The 7,401-nt window shown below is 43.7% G+C and overlaps 1 non-coding gene across 1 annotated transcript; it reads right to left on the bottom strand.

The window, feature by feature from the left end:
* Positions 1–1,382: 1,382 nt before the first annotated feature.
* Positions 1,383–1,464, bottom strand: trnas-gcu (transfer RNA serine (anticodon GCU)). The gene has a single exon. It is a non-coding gene; the product is annotated as a tRNA-Ser (tRNA).
* Positions 1,465–7,401: the final 5,937 nt, after the last annotated feature.

Genomic DNA, 7,401 nt, shown 5'->3' with positions numbered 1-7,401 from the left:
AAGCAGACGAAACACAGCCAGAAACCCTAACCACCTTACCATACATCAAAGAAGTTTCAGAAATGACAGCCAGAATACTCAGACCCCTCGGAATCCTAGTTGTACACAAACCCACCAACACTCTCAAATAAAAACTAATAAACTTAAAAGACACAGTTCAACCCATGGACAAAACAAACGTCATCTAAAAGGTTCCATGCAAGGACTGCCACCAACACTACGTAAGACCAACAGGAAGAAAGTTAGCCACCAGGATATACGAACACCAGCTAGCCACAAAAAGACACGACCTTCTCTCCTTCGTAGCCCTACATACGGGTTAAAAATACCACTATTTCGACTGGGACAACACATCTAACCTGGAACACGCTAAGCAAAGACATGCCAGAGAATTCCGAGAGGCCTGGCACTTCAACCACAATGCCATAAACAAACACTTAGATCTAGATGCCATCTATCAACCCCTCAGAAAACGAAGAGGAAATGACATCACCACAAACCCCAGGAACCCCATCGAGGAGAAAGATATAAATAGAAAGCAGGAGACAACAGCTTTGCTTCAACTGGAGGTCGCCACTGATGATAATGTTACCTAGCCAATTAATGAAACGTCTGGATATCAAAGTTACAGCTCAGCGAGCAAACCTACACCCTACATTTTAAATGATTTTTCATGTTTATGTTGCAGGAATCTGCGGTTATTGATCCACAGTTTAGTTTCACTCCCTATAGGTAACATGCTGATTTCTCCAGTTGTTCATAGTTCAATGTGATACATCCAGTGTGTGCATAACGAGAGGGAGCTTGCTTCCCACATATTGTGTTTATGTGTGCCTTATGTCCAGCATTCGTCAATGGCGAGAGCAAGGGGCGAGGGCGAGACCAATGTGTAAGTCTCTCCGTGCCCATGCATGGCACCCACAGCGGCAATTCTCCACTGTGCATTTACAGCCAGTTCTCAGTGCCCCTAAACCCACGCCCTGCCCCTTTGAAATATCTCCATTATTTTGTGCTGTCTCGCTGTGCTCTTCTCACCAGGATGAATTACTTCTACTCAACGTCCTCCAGATTTCATCTGACAAAATATTCAATAAGAATCCCTTTGCATAAACATGCACTTCGCAGCTCTCGGTATTTGATTTTCCTGGATGTCTTTCATACAAAAAAACGTTCACAGCAGCTTGACTTGAAAAAGAAAATCGCGTTACTTTTCATTATCCCAAAGCAAACAACATTTCAATATAGTTTAGTCAAAAGGCACAAACTATTCCTTGAGATTTTGTAATAGCGTCAATGCATATAAACTGACCATTGGAGTTCCAGTTTCAATAAAACCGCTGCGATCATCTGAAAACCGCACCATTGAAAGCTGTTGATGACAGCGACGAGAGTGGGATTCGAACCCACGCGTGCAGCGCACAATAGATTAGCAGCCCATCGCCTTAACCTCTCGGCCACCTCGTCACAGACACAGGGAAAGCTATGACCTTATGAATAATTGACTTGCGTAAATTATGCAACACAGCAGATATTTCTCCCTGGTGTTGGTGAAATGAGAAATAACACAGTACGGTTCCAAGAGTATGGTCTGACCCCTGGGTTGTGGGGCAAGTGCACTCCCACTGTCACACTGTGCACACAGTGATCTGGACAAAAAATGAGGAAATGACGATGTAACAAGTTCTGTTGAATTCTGTGAAGATTTGAAATCAACGGAAGTAAGAACCCGAGACAGCAGGAGGTGTTCTTTCAAAAAAGAGTTGGATAGAGCTCTTAAGGATAGTGGAATCAAGGGTTATGGGGATAAGGCAGGAACAGGATACAGATTGAGGATGTTCGGCCATGATCATAATGAATGGTGGTGCTGGCTCAAAGGGCAGAATGGCCTACTCCTGCACCTGCTGTCTATTGTCTATTAAATTGCCTTTGAGGAATTGTTTTCCAGACTGGAGGAGAGTGCATAGTGCTCAATGTCATTATTCAGAAGACCTAACTTCCGCTCAGATGTTTTTGACACGCACTTGTGTACAGAACAGACAATTTCAAAATCCAAAATAAGGCTAAACTGACAATTGAACTCAACAATGCAAAAACCTCAGTCTGTATCATTTTCCCGAGCCGTGCGACACCAAGTCACTGTATGATCACAGCAACACAGTGAGCAAGTGTCAGAAGGAAAATGAGAGCAGTGCCAGAGCGCATGCTGGGAGCTGCAGTTCACGCACGGGGTAGTGCATTTCACACAACAGGAACACTTCCCAAATAACGGACTGCGGTGGAAGAAATTTGATGCCAGAGACACAATGGAGACCTGTCGTTGAGTCTGTTAAAGATGAAGATTTTAAGATTTCTACAGATGCAAAACAAAATAAAAAGCTCATGGGTTAGTGAAGGCAAAAGATGACATTGTACATTTCATCACACTACCAATCTTTACAATGAGTACCTCACCACTTTCCTCACGCGGGGACAGAACCACTGGTGAAGATGAGCATATAACCCCCGTTCCTAGCCATGGAATCAGAGAAAGTCGGTTTCCCAAACGTTAAGGTAAAACCAGGAATGTGGAGGTAAGCATTAATGTGTTGTTCCTGTGCTGAAATTGACCAGTGCACAGTATCTCTGTTTCAGTAGAAAGGGGTGTGCTGTACCGAAGTTTTAATTTTGTGCCTCAAATGGAGCAACTTCAATTTATCGTCGGGTTGAGGGATACAGACAGACGGTGATATTGAGCAAAGCCAAGTTTATGGGAAAATACCCGTGTTTGTGGATTGAGAAAAGACCTTTTCTGGATAATGACTCCTTGATCAACAAACATACTGCAAGTATCTAAAACGTGAAGTGACATATGCGGAGAGAGCCGAAGGTGTTTTTTCAACAGATGGATAACGTTTCCCAAGTGCACTGCGTTAAATTCCGGGAAAATAGATGTTGAACTGGTTTCATGTTACAGAGTTTGTTGCAAACTCACAAACGTTATTGCAATAATAAAAACAGAAATCACATAGGACCGTTTGAATATTGCATTGAACTGAATTTTGGTCTGAGCATATTTTATCTTCAGTGGCATGCTGCAGAGAAGTACAGAGGGTTAACAATACAAAAGGACAGAGTCTTCTTGGTGGATTTCTTGGGTGGAGTTAAGAATGTACGAAATATAAATAACATCATGTGAATGTGGTCAAGTCTTTAACGTAGATGTTGCGTCTCCAAGTGACGATTCAATTCCTACTCATTAGGATATAACTTCTGTCTGCAGATATTTTACGACATCAGCTCCATTTACAGAGGTTCACCTTGTATAATACGCCACACCTTACCAATCCATGAACTTATTCAGTTGTACGTGTTCATGAAATGTCTTTGTGTCTGAAGTCAAAAAATTCGAAATTGTAACGGAACCACACTGACTTTCACTCAATGGTAAATTCTCTCCTTGTACATTTGTTCGTGTATCTTTTAAAACACTCTGAAGTCAGCTTCTACGTTTTATTTCTGGAAAGTCGTTCACGATTTAAATAACTCTATTGAGTGGAAGAAACTCTCATCCAAACTTTTCTTAATCATTAACTAATGGTTTTCAAGCTCTAACTAAAGTTATTGATTCACTCGAAAGAGGGCCTTTCCCCAATTTATTCATTCAAACCTCGCGTTATGTGAAAATCTCATTTGTTTACATCAAATTTGCGTGTTTCTGCTCCAGCATTTCAAAATCTCGTGAATAGACTCCTTCATTTTTTCTATCATCCCGTTTGTATCCTTTCTGATATTTTTATGTCTCAGTAAACAACATCACTTGGCTTTCTAATATCTTGCTATCCAGGAAACAGCGTCTGGACCCTTTCTAACTTCTTTATATGTTTTTGGTGGAGAAAGAGGACAAGGATTACACACAATGCTCCCACTGAGGGTGACCTAAAGATTTTACAGTTACACTATGAACTCTTTGCTTTTTAAATATGACGCCTCTATTTATAAACTTCAATAAGGTAAATTACGATCTATCCAGTTCACGAACATCGTCTCCATGGAGATGAAAATTTTCTATCACTTCCTTTCTTCTTCCACGGAATGTCTGAAAGGTTTGTAAGGCCAACATCTCTAAATCCCCGTGTCCCGAGTCACTCTCAGCTATTTCTAAAGGCGATTGAAGTTCAGATTGTCGTAGCTATTGTGTATCGTATGTCCGTGTTCTTGTTCAATTTGTTCAGCATTTCATGGGTCTCTGTATTGAATTCTACTGAATGATTAATTTGTGAATGGAGACATTCCCTTCACCACTCATTCGAAACTCCATGGAACATTGAAAGATTTTACTCATACGCTTCCAGAGGACAGTCCTGCTATTACTGGGTGAATCAGTGAACATTCCCCACGTATCCTCGAAGGCAAGGATTTCCTTCTCCATTTTAGGGGACCATTACAGCGCTGAATCCCATGTGTGAATTCATGAAAACCAAAACAGTTGCAGCAAGATGTTAAAACTAAGATTTTGCAATCTGCTTGCATTGGTTGTCCCAAAAATTACATTCCATATTATGGTATGTTTGTGGATGAAAGCACTTTCTGAATTTTGAGCAATTATGTTTCAGTTTTGTCAAAAAATTATCATTCGGTGTGCTCTCTTTCCCTTTCAGTTGTTTATCCCGTATTTTATCAGTTTATTTAAAGTTTTCAATAATTTCAATCAATCTCGCTCCTGATTACCAATCCGAGAGAATGCCACAATTTTGTCAATTTCTTTTCAGTGCAGCTGTAGGGCGCGGTGACCAAGTGGAAAGGCATTGGTCACGTGAACCAAATAAAAGTAGCCCCCTGGTGGAAATCTGGCCGTTCCATCACAGTCATATTTCAAACATCTAAAACGTAATCTTTCGCCAAATCATATTGGCAGAAAATAAGAAAACAAAAATGAAAAAAATTGCTGATGTTGAAAATCAAACAAAAACAGACGTTGATGGAATATTTCAGGATGTCTGGCAGCATCTGTGGACAGACGGACCCAATGGATGTGAAACGTTAACTGTGATTCATCTGCACAGATGCTGCCAGCACACCTGTGATTTTACAGCAATTTCTGTTTTTGTTTCAGATTGGCAGATTTTGTCGCAGTTCATGAGAACAGTGCTCATTAGAATCAAACAAAAAGCGTGGACTTGGTAGTGTGAAATGAGACAGTAATAATGAATGAGTGGAGAGTTTTGTACTGGAAAAGCACAGCAGGTCAGGCAACATCCGAGGAGCAGGAGAATGGACGATTTAGGCATAAGCCATTCATCAGGAATTAGGCTTGTGAGTCGGGCAGAGTAATAAAGCTGAAGCCAGGTGCCAACTCGCAGGCACCTTCACCGACACACCAAGATCACAAACTCTCCTCCCCTCACCAAACCATCCTCTCCCAGACCATACACAATCTCATCACCTCTGGGCATCTCCCATCCACAACCTTCAACCTCATTGTCCGTGAACTGCGCACTTCCCGATTCTACCTCCTTCCTAAGATACACAAACCTGACTGCCCCAGTCGACCTATTGTCTCATCCTGAGCCTGTCCCATCCGAATCATCTCTTCCTACCTCGACACAATCCTCTCTCCCCAGTTCAGGAAATGCCCACTTGCATTCGTGACACCCCTATGAACTTCACCTCCTCCAAGAATTTCGGTTCCCTGGCCCCCAATGCGTCATCTTCACCATGGACATCCAGTCCCTGTACAAATCCATCTGCCATGACAGAATTCTGCAAGCCTTCCATTTTTAATCTCACACCATCCCAACCAGTACCTTTCCACCGACATCCTCATCCACCTGGCTGAACTGCTCCTCACAATCAACAACGTCTCTTTCCAATTCTCCCACTTCCACCATCGAAACTGGTAGCCATGGGCACCCGCAGAAGGCCTAGCTATGCCAGCCTGTGTGTCAGAAACGCGGAACTGTCCATCTTTTACAATTACACAGGCACCATCCTCCACCTGTACCCCCGCAACATTGATGAATGTTTGGCGCCACTTGGTGCTCCAACGAGGAGGTTGAATAGCTCACCAACCTTACCAACACCTTCCACTCCGACCTCAAACTTATCCGGATCTTCTTGGCAACTTCCCTCACCTTCCTGGACCTCTCCATCACCGACTCTGGCGACTGACTATTTACAGACATATACTACAAGCCCACCGACTCCCACATGTATCTAGACTACACCTCCTCCAACCCTATCTCGTGTAAGAACGCCATTCTTTATTCCCAATTCCTCCACCTCCAGCACATCTGTTCGCAGGATGACCAATTACACCTCAGAAAGAGGCAGTTGGTCTCCTTCATCCACGATCACAAATTGCCTTCCCACGTGGTTGACAGCGCCCTCGAGTTCATCACATCCATTTCACACACCACCACCCTTGAAGCCACGCCTCTCAACGCAACAAGGACAGAACCACCTGTTGCTCACCTTACACCCCATCAAACTCCGCATAAACGCATCATATTCTGCCCCTGATGCCACCTCCAAACAGACACCACCACCAGAGATATATTCCACTCCCTAGCCCTGCCAAAATTCCGTAAAGACATTCCCTCCATGACCCCCTCTTCATGTCCACACATCCCGCCACCAGCCCACAACCCTCTCCTAGCATCTTTCCCTGCCACCAAAGGAAGGGTGAAACTTGCACCCACACCACTCCCCTCACCTCAGCCATGGCCCGACGAGATCATTCCACATCCAATAGAAATTCACGTGTAAAGCTACCAATGTCATCTACTGAATCTGTTGCGCCCAATGTGGTCTCCGCTACATCAAAGAGACAGGAAACCTTCTTGCAGATCATTTCAGAGAACATCTCAGGGACACCCGCACCCACCAACTTCACTGTCCCGTGGCTGAACACTTCAACTCCCCCTCCTACCCCATCAAAGACATAAAGGTCCTGGATCTCCTCCACTGCCAAACCATTACCACCAAACGCCTGGAGGAGGGACGCAACACATTCCGGCTTGGGACCCTAACACCACACGGGATAAATGTGAATTTGAACAGGTACCTCATTTCCCCTCCCCCAAGCCCAAGCCTTCAACTCGGCACCGTCCTCTCAACCCATTCCATCACTGCCATTTCTGACCTATTTTCTACTCCCTCCTATTCATTCATCTATTGCTTTCCAGCTATTTCCCCTCAATCCCACACCATTTCAATTTATCTCTCAGCCCCGACTCACAAGCCTTATTCCAGCTGAAGGGCTTAAGCCTGAAACCTGAATTCTCCTGCTCCTCGAATGCTACCTGATCTGCTGTGCTTTTCCAATATCACACTACCATCTCCAGCATCTGCAGTCCTAACTTTATCCTTTGAATTATCAATGACCTTAGAGTGAATATATCCCTCGATTGCAGTGATCACAGT

The sequence above is a fragment of the Chiloscyllium punctatum genome, chromosome 52, assembly GCF_047496795.1.
Source record: "Chiloscyllium punctatum isolate Juve2018m chromosome 52, sChiPun1.3, whole genome shotgun sequence".
NCBI lineage: Eukaryota > Metazoa > Chordata > Chondrichthyes > Orectolobiformes > Hemiscylliidae > Chiloscyllium > Chiloscyllium punctatum.
Note: the sequence above shows the minus strand (reverse complement) of the source record. Positions and strands in the feature narration are given on the sequence as shown.